The sequence below is a fragment of the Macrobrachium rosenbergii genome, chromosome 12 (assembly GCF_040412425.1).
Source record: "Macrobrachium rosenbergii isolate ZJJX-2024 chromosome 12, ASM4041242v1, whole genome shotgun sequence".
Taxonomy (NCBI): domain Eukaryota; kingdom Metazoa; phylum Arthropoda; class Malacostraca; order Decapoda; family Palaemonidae; genus Macrobrachium; species Macrobrachium rosenbergii.
Genome location: NC_089752.1, coordinates 43,519,756 through 43,527,255, shown reverse-complemented (window position 1 = coordinate 43,527,255; position 7,500 = coordinate 43,519,756).

The following is a 7,500-nucleotide window of genomic DNA, read 5'->3' as shown; positions in this document are numbered from 1 at the left end:
ACGTGAGTTACTCCGTGAGCGACAATTCATTACCAGTTCATGGTTTTGAATGGATGAATTTATGTAGCTTGCAAACTACTTCGGATTCACTATAAAAAAAAATAGAGTTTACCTCTTACTAAACATAGATTAGCATAATATAACGAGAATCACTAGTCTATTACTAACCGCTATTCCTATCTTGATTTGTCCTTACAACTACAGATACATTCAACGTTATCTCTTTTTTTTAATACCTAAAAAACGTTGAATTTAAAAAATTACGAAAAATGTACCAAGTCAAGTAAGCATCCACATGCAATTCTTTAACAGGTTCGCCCAAATGAAAGCACGTTCCAATTATCTCTCACAATAATAAATTACCATTTCAATTAAAACAGGATTGATTGATAACTGCTATGTTTTATTTAGCAAATACCATTAATATACATAAATATTCTAAAATAATAATTTTTACCTAAACCAATAAATTACTCTTTGCAAATGGCCACAGAATACAATTATATTTCGGATACCGTCAAATGTCACAGGATGATTTCAAAAACTTGCTGTCTGCTAATGTAATATCCTTTCTTGAAGTCGACGGTTAACTCCATGCGCAAGTTATTAAAAATAATGACAATTCATGCCATTCTGAATATTCATCTACCACTAATCAATTATTTGGCAAAAGCATAAAGCAAAGTTTTTTTATTTTCTATTCTAACTCCCTTCACTCTGATCTACCTCCCTTCACACACAATGGAGTACCTTCCAGCAATATTGATTCATTTAACTCTTTCCACATCATACCGCCATCAGAGTACATTACTGCTATCTTCATTTTTACCAATTATCATTATGTTTAACTGGATTAAGTGGATCTTCAATTATTCAATGTACACCTAGTTTTAAGAAATAAAATTTCTGAAATTTGCATTTATAAGTGCCAAGTGCCTTTAAAATGACCCTACAATTCCTCATATTCTAAAAATTTTCCCGGGGGGCTTACAGCGGCCCCCCCTGAACCCCCCAGCTGCTTTGGCTTGCTTTCCTCGCCTCCCACCCCAGAAGAGGGGCCCCAAATAGGACCGTGGCCCCCGGGCCCCAAAGTGTCTAGGAACGCCCCTGGTCGGGAGATAGCACAGATTGGGATATTAGTTTAGTAGAAACTTGAAACATGAAACATGGAATAGATCAATTGACCAATTGCAGTGATCAATTGCATCAGAAGCCCTGTATCCTTTGAAATGGCAATTTCTCCGGTTGTTCAACAAAAGGGGGAAGAATAAAGGAGTTATGAGAGAAGCTGATTTGCGTGTGCTCTCTAAGAAGGATGCCTCAAGACTGTCGAGCTGGGTCAAATGGCGTGGGTGCTCGCTTCAAAACTCCTCCCCCAAAACCGCCTTGGCTAGGAGCAGGTAGCATCTGAAAAATGACAAAAACTTCGCCAGTACAAAGGTCTTAGTAAAGTGAGCTTAATGTACAATCTAGCTAAGGGTGGTACTAGCAAAACCTACCCTGTCGAATATGCCTGTAAACTAACCTTCCTACCTCCTCCTGACGGTTGGTGCTTTTGGAAAAACAACCCTGCTCGCTTGCTTCCCTCCCTAGAATGCCCTCTTTAATTTACAAAGAGAAAGCTTTGTTTTGTTCTTTTATATTTCTATTAAAACAAGGAAGAGAGGTCGTAGCTTAATGCTTATATATATATATATATATATATATATATATATATATATATATATATATATATATATATATATATATATATATATATGTCTCCTTTAATATCCAATTTGCTCTACCTCTGAAATAATGTATTTTTTACAGTAATTTGTAGGTGGGAGTAGGTATCAACTTGTATCTCCCTTGATGGCCATGTGGTTTAAGGCGCATCACTGAGTTCTTGTCTTCTGTGGTTCGAGCACACGAGATGACAAACTTATTATCAACTAAAAATAAAAATACCCTTCTGGTAACATATATGAAAATATATTATTTCCAAGGTAGAGCAAATTGGATGTTAATGGAAATTGTACCTTAATGCTTGATTATGAATAACGGTGATGTGATAAAATTCATTCATAGTATGGCTGCACGCTACACACGCACTACACAGTTATCATGGTAGAGGTGGGTTGACATCGATTCTAATTAGAAATAGCTGAGTTCGACTGATTTGTAGGTGGGAATCAGTAACAACTTATACCTCCCTTGATGGCAGTGTGGTTTAAGGTACGTCACTGTAGTCGTGATTTCTTGTCTTTCATGGTTCAAACCCATGAGACGGCGAACTTATTATCCACTAAAAAAACAATCCCCTTTGGGTAAAATATATGAAAATATATTTTTCCGAGTTAGAGCGAATTGGGTATTAAAGGACATTTGTAGCTTAATGCTTGCATATGGATCACGGTGATGTGATAAAATTCATTCATATATATATATATATATATATATATATATATATATATATATATATATATATATATATATATATATATATATATATATATATATATATATATATAGAGAGAGAGAGAGAGAGAGAGAGAGAGAGAGAGAGAGAGAGAGATATTATTAAGAATATTCCTCCTACGCCACATTTTTTTGCATGAAATTTAAAGTAAAAGGACTAATTAATTAAATAAGGCAAATTTAGTATGATTCACTGTGAGAAATTCGCCCCTAAAACCTTTCCCCACTGCCTTTTTGGTGGGGAAACCCCTTTAAATCCCTTTCTTGTCCAACGTGCTGTCGCAAATATCTTAATTCCAGGTGTGGACACTTGCCAAGAGCTAACCATCACCAGAGGCAGGCCAGCTGGTGGGACGACCACGTGCGTTCCACCATTTTGAATTTGAAACCATGCGGCCGCAGTTCCCACGTGGGCAAAGTGATCACAACGCCATGTAGGAAGAAAAGCTGTAACTTCTGATACTAGAAAAGAGTCCTGGACGAGACGTCCTACTCAGAATTGTTGGCGGCGCCATGGACTCCAGAGCTCCGTCCCTTGCTCTATCCACAGCCTATTTCAAACACGTGGCTGGCAGTAAAAGTAACTTTTGATGGGAATTAATTCGCCCCTTCGCTGACCCTCATAAGAAGAACTTCCGGTCCTATAGAGAAAGGTAAAGTACCAGGATTTAAAGGTGTTTGTCAGCCACATTCCCTGTTATTCTCCAACTGTGTTTCCTTTCCTATCATAGTGCGATATAATTATAGTGAGACCTGTATTGCGTATATTTTGTGCTGTTTAATTTGCAAAGCATTTACGAGAAGAGCAGCGTAATCGCTTGATGTTCAAGTCACAGGAATCGAGTTCAGTCTAGGCATCTTCCATGCAATTCGTCGATTCCCTCATTACAGTGCTAGTCCCAGTTAAGTAACCATAAGTGTTCGATTGCAGGATATGACTACCCATCTGTGGAACTGTGTCACTTCGTGTGTGTAGTGGCCCTCGCTGCTTCTTTATCAACAACTTTGAAGTGGGATCCCAAATCTGCCCCCTCCAGGAAATTTCCTTCATGTGTTTTCACTTCATTACCCCAGAAATATGCTATCATTCTTTTGATGTGTTTTCTTTTGTAAATATAATGAATTAAGTTAAACCCCAGAGTTTATCTAATCACTTCCCCCTGAAGTAGCCTTTCAGGCGTATTTTGTTGTAACTTTAGCTCCTCCCCAAGGCCAGAGTCCAGATTTTTGTGGTAATTAAGGTAAGTTGCGTATCATCCTAGTATACCCCACTGATCTAGCAAGACCCCAGCTTTAAAATTACAACTGTATATATGTGTGTGTGTGTATATATATATATATATATATATATATATATATATATATATATATATATATATATATAATTATAAGGTGATATGATTTTTATAACCATTTTGTAAGTGTTTGTAATGTCTCTGTGAAAATTTTTTATTTTTGCTTACAAGATTCGTCATTTGTGAAGACGTGATTTTAAAATGTCTTTTCTTACAGATATGCTGTGTGTTATGTAAACTTATGATTCTGTGGGATGTTTTTCCCCTTTTGTTTAATCTTTTGAAATTGTATTTTGAAAAGCTTAACAGATCGCTACATCCTGTCTGCCGAGAGAAAACTTCGCTTCTCTGTTTGTTCAGGTGGCTAAGGGAAAAAGCATCCACTTTGTTATCGTGACGAACTGTCATCCAGTCGGCGAGTTAACGGTTATGTTTTTATCACTGCGTACTTATTCCGTCATTATTAACTCTGTCCATGCCTATTCTATTCATAATCTAAGGAAGAGAGATAGAGAAATAGCCAATAAGTGGTGTTATTTCGTATCTAATGTGTGCCCAGCTGCCCCAGGTTGACAAAAGATTTTGTAGCTCTGGCCAGGAAGTGTCAATCAAGGGATAACGTTGGTTTCTCTTCAAGCGATCGTGTGTACAAGTATACTTTGTATACGTATGTGTATGTGTATTAATACATGTGTATTCTGTGAGAACACCCTATGTGTATTCTCAGCCTACGAAACTTAAAATCCAGTGTCTTCTTAAAGACAGAGTAGTCTACTGGCAAGGGTCAATAGAGGCAGAACCAGACCTCTCTCTCTCTCTCGCGATAGTCCCGATATTATACGGAATAACAGAAAATATCTATTGTAAAGCCCTGTTAAACTCACCCCAGGAGTGTGTTAATTTTGTAGAAGGGTTCAGGAATATTTTGTACAAGTGTTGAAGAGGAGATATATATTGGTGTAATGTTTACAAAAAGGTAATGTGGTGAATATTGAGTTTTGTTAATATTCTTGGTAAAAGAGAATTATTGTGTTTGAATAAGAATTAGAAAGACGTGTCTTACTTTTCTTTTTTAAGGAAAAGTTATATAAAAGATTGATGTAGTTTTTAAACACATTATTGGTGATTGTGGTGTTTTCATTTTTGCATATCGCATTCTTATATGTCTGTGCTATTACATTATTGTGACTTTAATGTTGCAGTGTTTTGCTGGTGATTTCTTAGCATTTTGTTAGTGCCTACCTGTTATAGAGATTTTTGGAGAATGTTATGTGGATTTCAATCAGTAATATTTTGGTGACTGTAATTCTTGAATCAGGTAAATGCTTGGCACTTAAGTGATAGTTAATAGTTTGATTCTTACATAATCAGATTGTTTTCTTGATAAAGCAAAGTTTTGTGAATTAAACTTGATTAAGAGATACTTAAGTCTTACACTGTTTTCAATTAACGGTAAATCTTTTGAGATTGTAAACTTTACATATAACTTTTGAACTTAGAAATAAACCTCTTTGTTTAAAGTTTTTAAAACATAGCGTTTCATTTTGATTACCAGTACTTACAGACATTAATGAGTGTGTATAAGGTAAGTGATGTATCTGTTTGTTCACCTAAGACTTATCTAGGTAAAATAGAACCAGAGAGACAGCTACAGTGCTGGTTGAAGTGAAACTCATATTCCATTAATCTGGATATAACTTAATAATTGTTACCTCATCCATAACTTGATAAAGTTACATTGATTTTCTCCAGTGATAAGTAAGTTTATGGGATCATTATACCTTTAGAGATTCAGTCGAAGCTTTGTTATGAGGTTTCAAGTATCTGGTCGATATGAGGTAACTTTTGGTATTATCATTTGTACAACAGATTTGTTGGCCTATTTGTGTAATAACCAGGTGCTTGATCACTTTGTAACAATATACACACACAGAGTATATGTATGTGATTTTGGTGATGCGGGTTCGTTTCCCGCTCCTGGACTTCACAACCACTTCAATTTCTTGCACTTGGATCTCAAGGCATTGTAGTGGCAAGCGTACCCAAAAAAAGAGTGACGAATTCGAGAAGCTAAGAGGGCATTATGACTATTACAATTACATATGCATCTGGTAAAGTGACCAGTAGATTCTACACACTCACGCACACACACACACATTATATATATATATATATATATATATATATATATATATATATATATATATATATATATATATATATATATATATATATATATATACATATATATATATATATATATATATATATATATATATATATATATATATAATAAAGGTTTTACGCCTCATTCAACAAAGATCCTTTTAGGAACAGTTGAGTAATAATACTGAGTTGAAATCTGCGTACAATGTGATGTAATAAATTTTTGATAAATATTCTTACGATTTCAATGTTGGACTTCTCGAACAGCGGACAAATACAAAATCACATGCTCTTTCTCTCTCTTTCCCTCTTTGTAATTTAATTACAGCAAACGTTCTTGTACATGCAAATAAGCTCAATCAAGACATATACCCCTCTTTTCCCTCCATGATACCACTACGAATCACTGAAGCCTTTTAAATCCTTTTTGCTGGTTTATTGCTGAATGAAAGGGTCTTCAAAAGCAAAGAATGACTGGGGAGAGCTTCCAGATTCTACGATTACCACTCTGCAAGGGCAATTTAAACTGGATCCCTCTCGCTGTGTGCAAAAAGTGCGCAAGGGAGAAACATGAAACCACCTGACAGTTTCCGTCCTTTTAGCCTCGGAACAGACACTCATTTACCAAACGAATCCACTGCGGTATAGTACATCGTTCACGTGCTTTTCATTTCAGTTTTTTACAACGTACAATTACTTCTGAAACCAATCTACCATAGAACTGAACGTCATAAAAGATATTTTTCTTTGGCTTCATTAATTTTGTTTTTGTTTTTTATTTAGCGAACGCGAGAAAAACCCACAAACCCTTTCCAAAGTCTGGATCAAATTATGTATGTCTGGATGGTGTGACACTAAAATTAACAAACATTTGAAACTTAAAATTTGGATCTGCTGTGGCAATGCAGCTGCTTAGACATATAGCATATAAAAGCCACAACTAACCATATAAACTTGGTTGCAATGGAATTTTGTTATATAGATGGTCAGGCACATTCCTCAAAGCTCTGTTATCACACATAAATTGAGGAAAAAACTAATTTTCATCTTCAAGAGTTCATTCGTTCAATCGTTTGCAACATACACTCACACGTTTCTAGAGGAAGGAAATAAAGAAGCTATATTCACAATAAATTATATTTTCGGGACTGAGTTATCGAGAGAGAGAGAGAGAGAGAGAGAGAGAGAGAGAGAGAGAGAGAGAGAGAGAGAGCAAGCCTCTGTTAATTATGCAAATACAGAATTCGCTCAAAGGAATTTTCTGGTTATAGAACCATATGCATCATTAACAAACGCTCTCAAAACTGAAACGATATAATAGAGTATATACCTCGTTTTTGAGAACATAATCAACGCGCGTCACTGATCTCCAGGTAATTAATCTACAATTAATTATCGATGAAACCTTTGGATTCATTGTACCATTGTTCTAAAACAAAGACATAATCCGACGGCATCAAAAGAAGTTACTGATTAATGGCTTCTCATGATCGTTCTTCATTCATGCTTTATCTGTAGATCCCTGCTATTGTGTCAGAACAATGAGCACTTCTGATACGGTCAAGATGCAGTTCTTGAG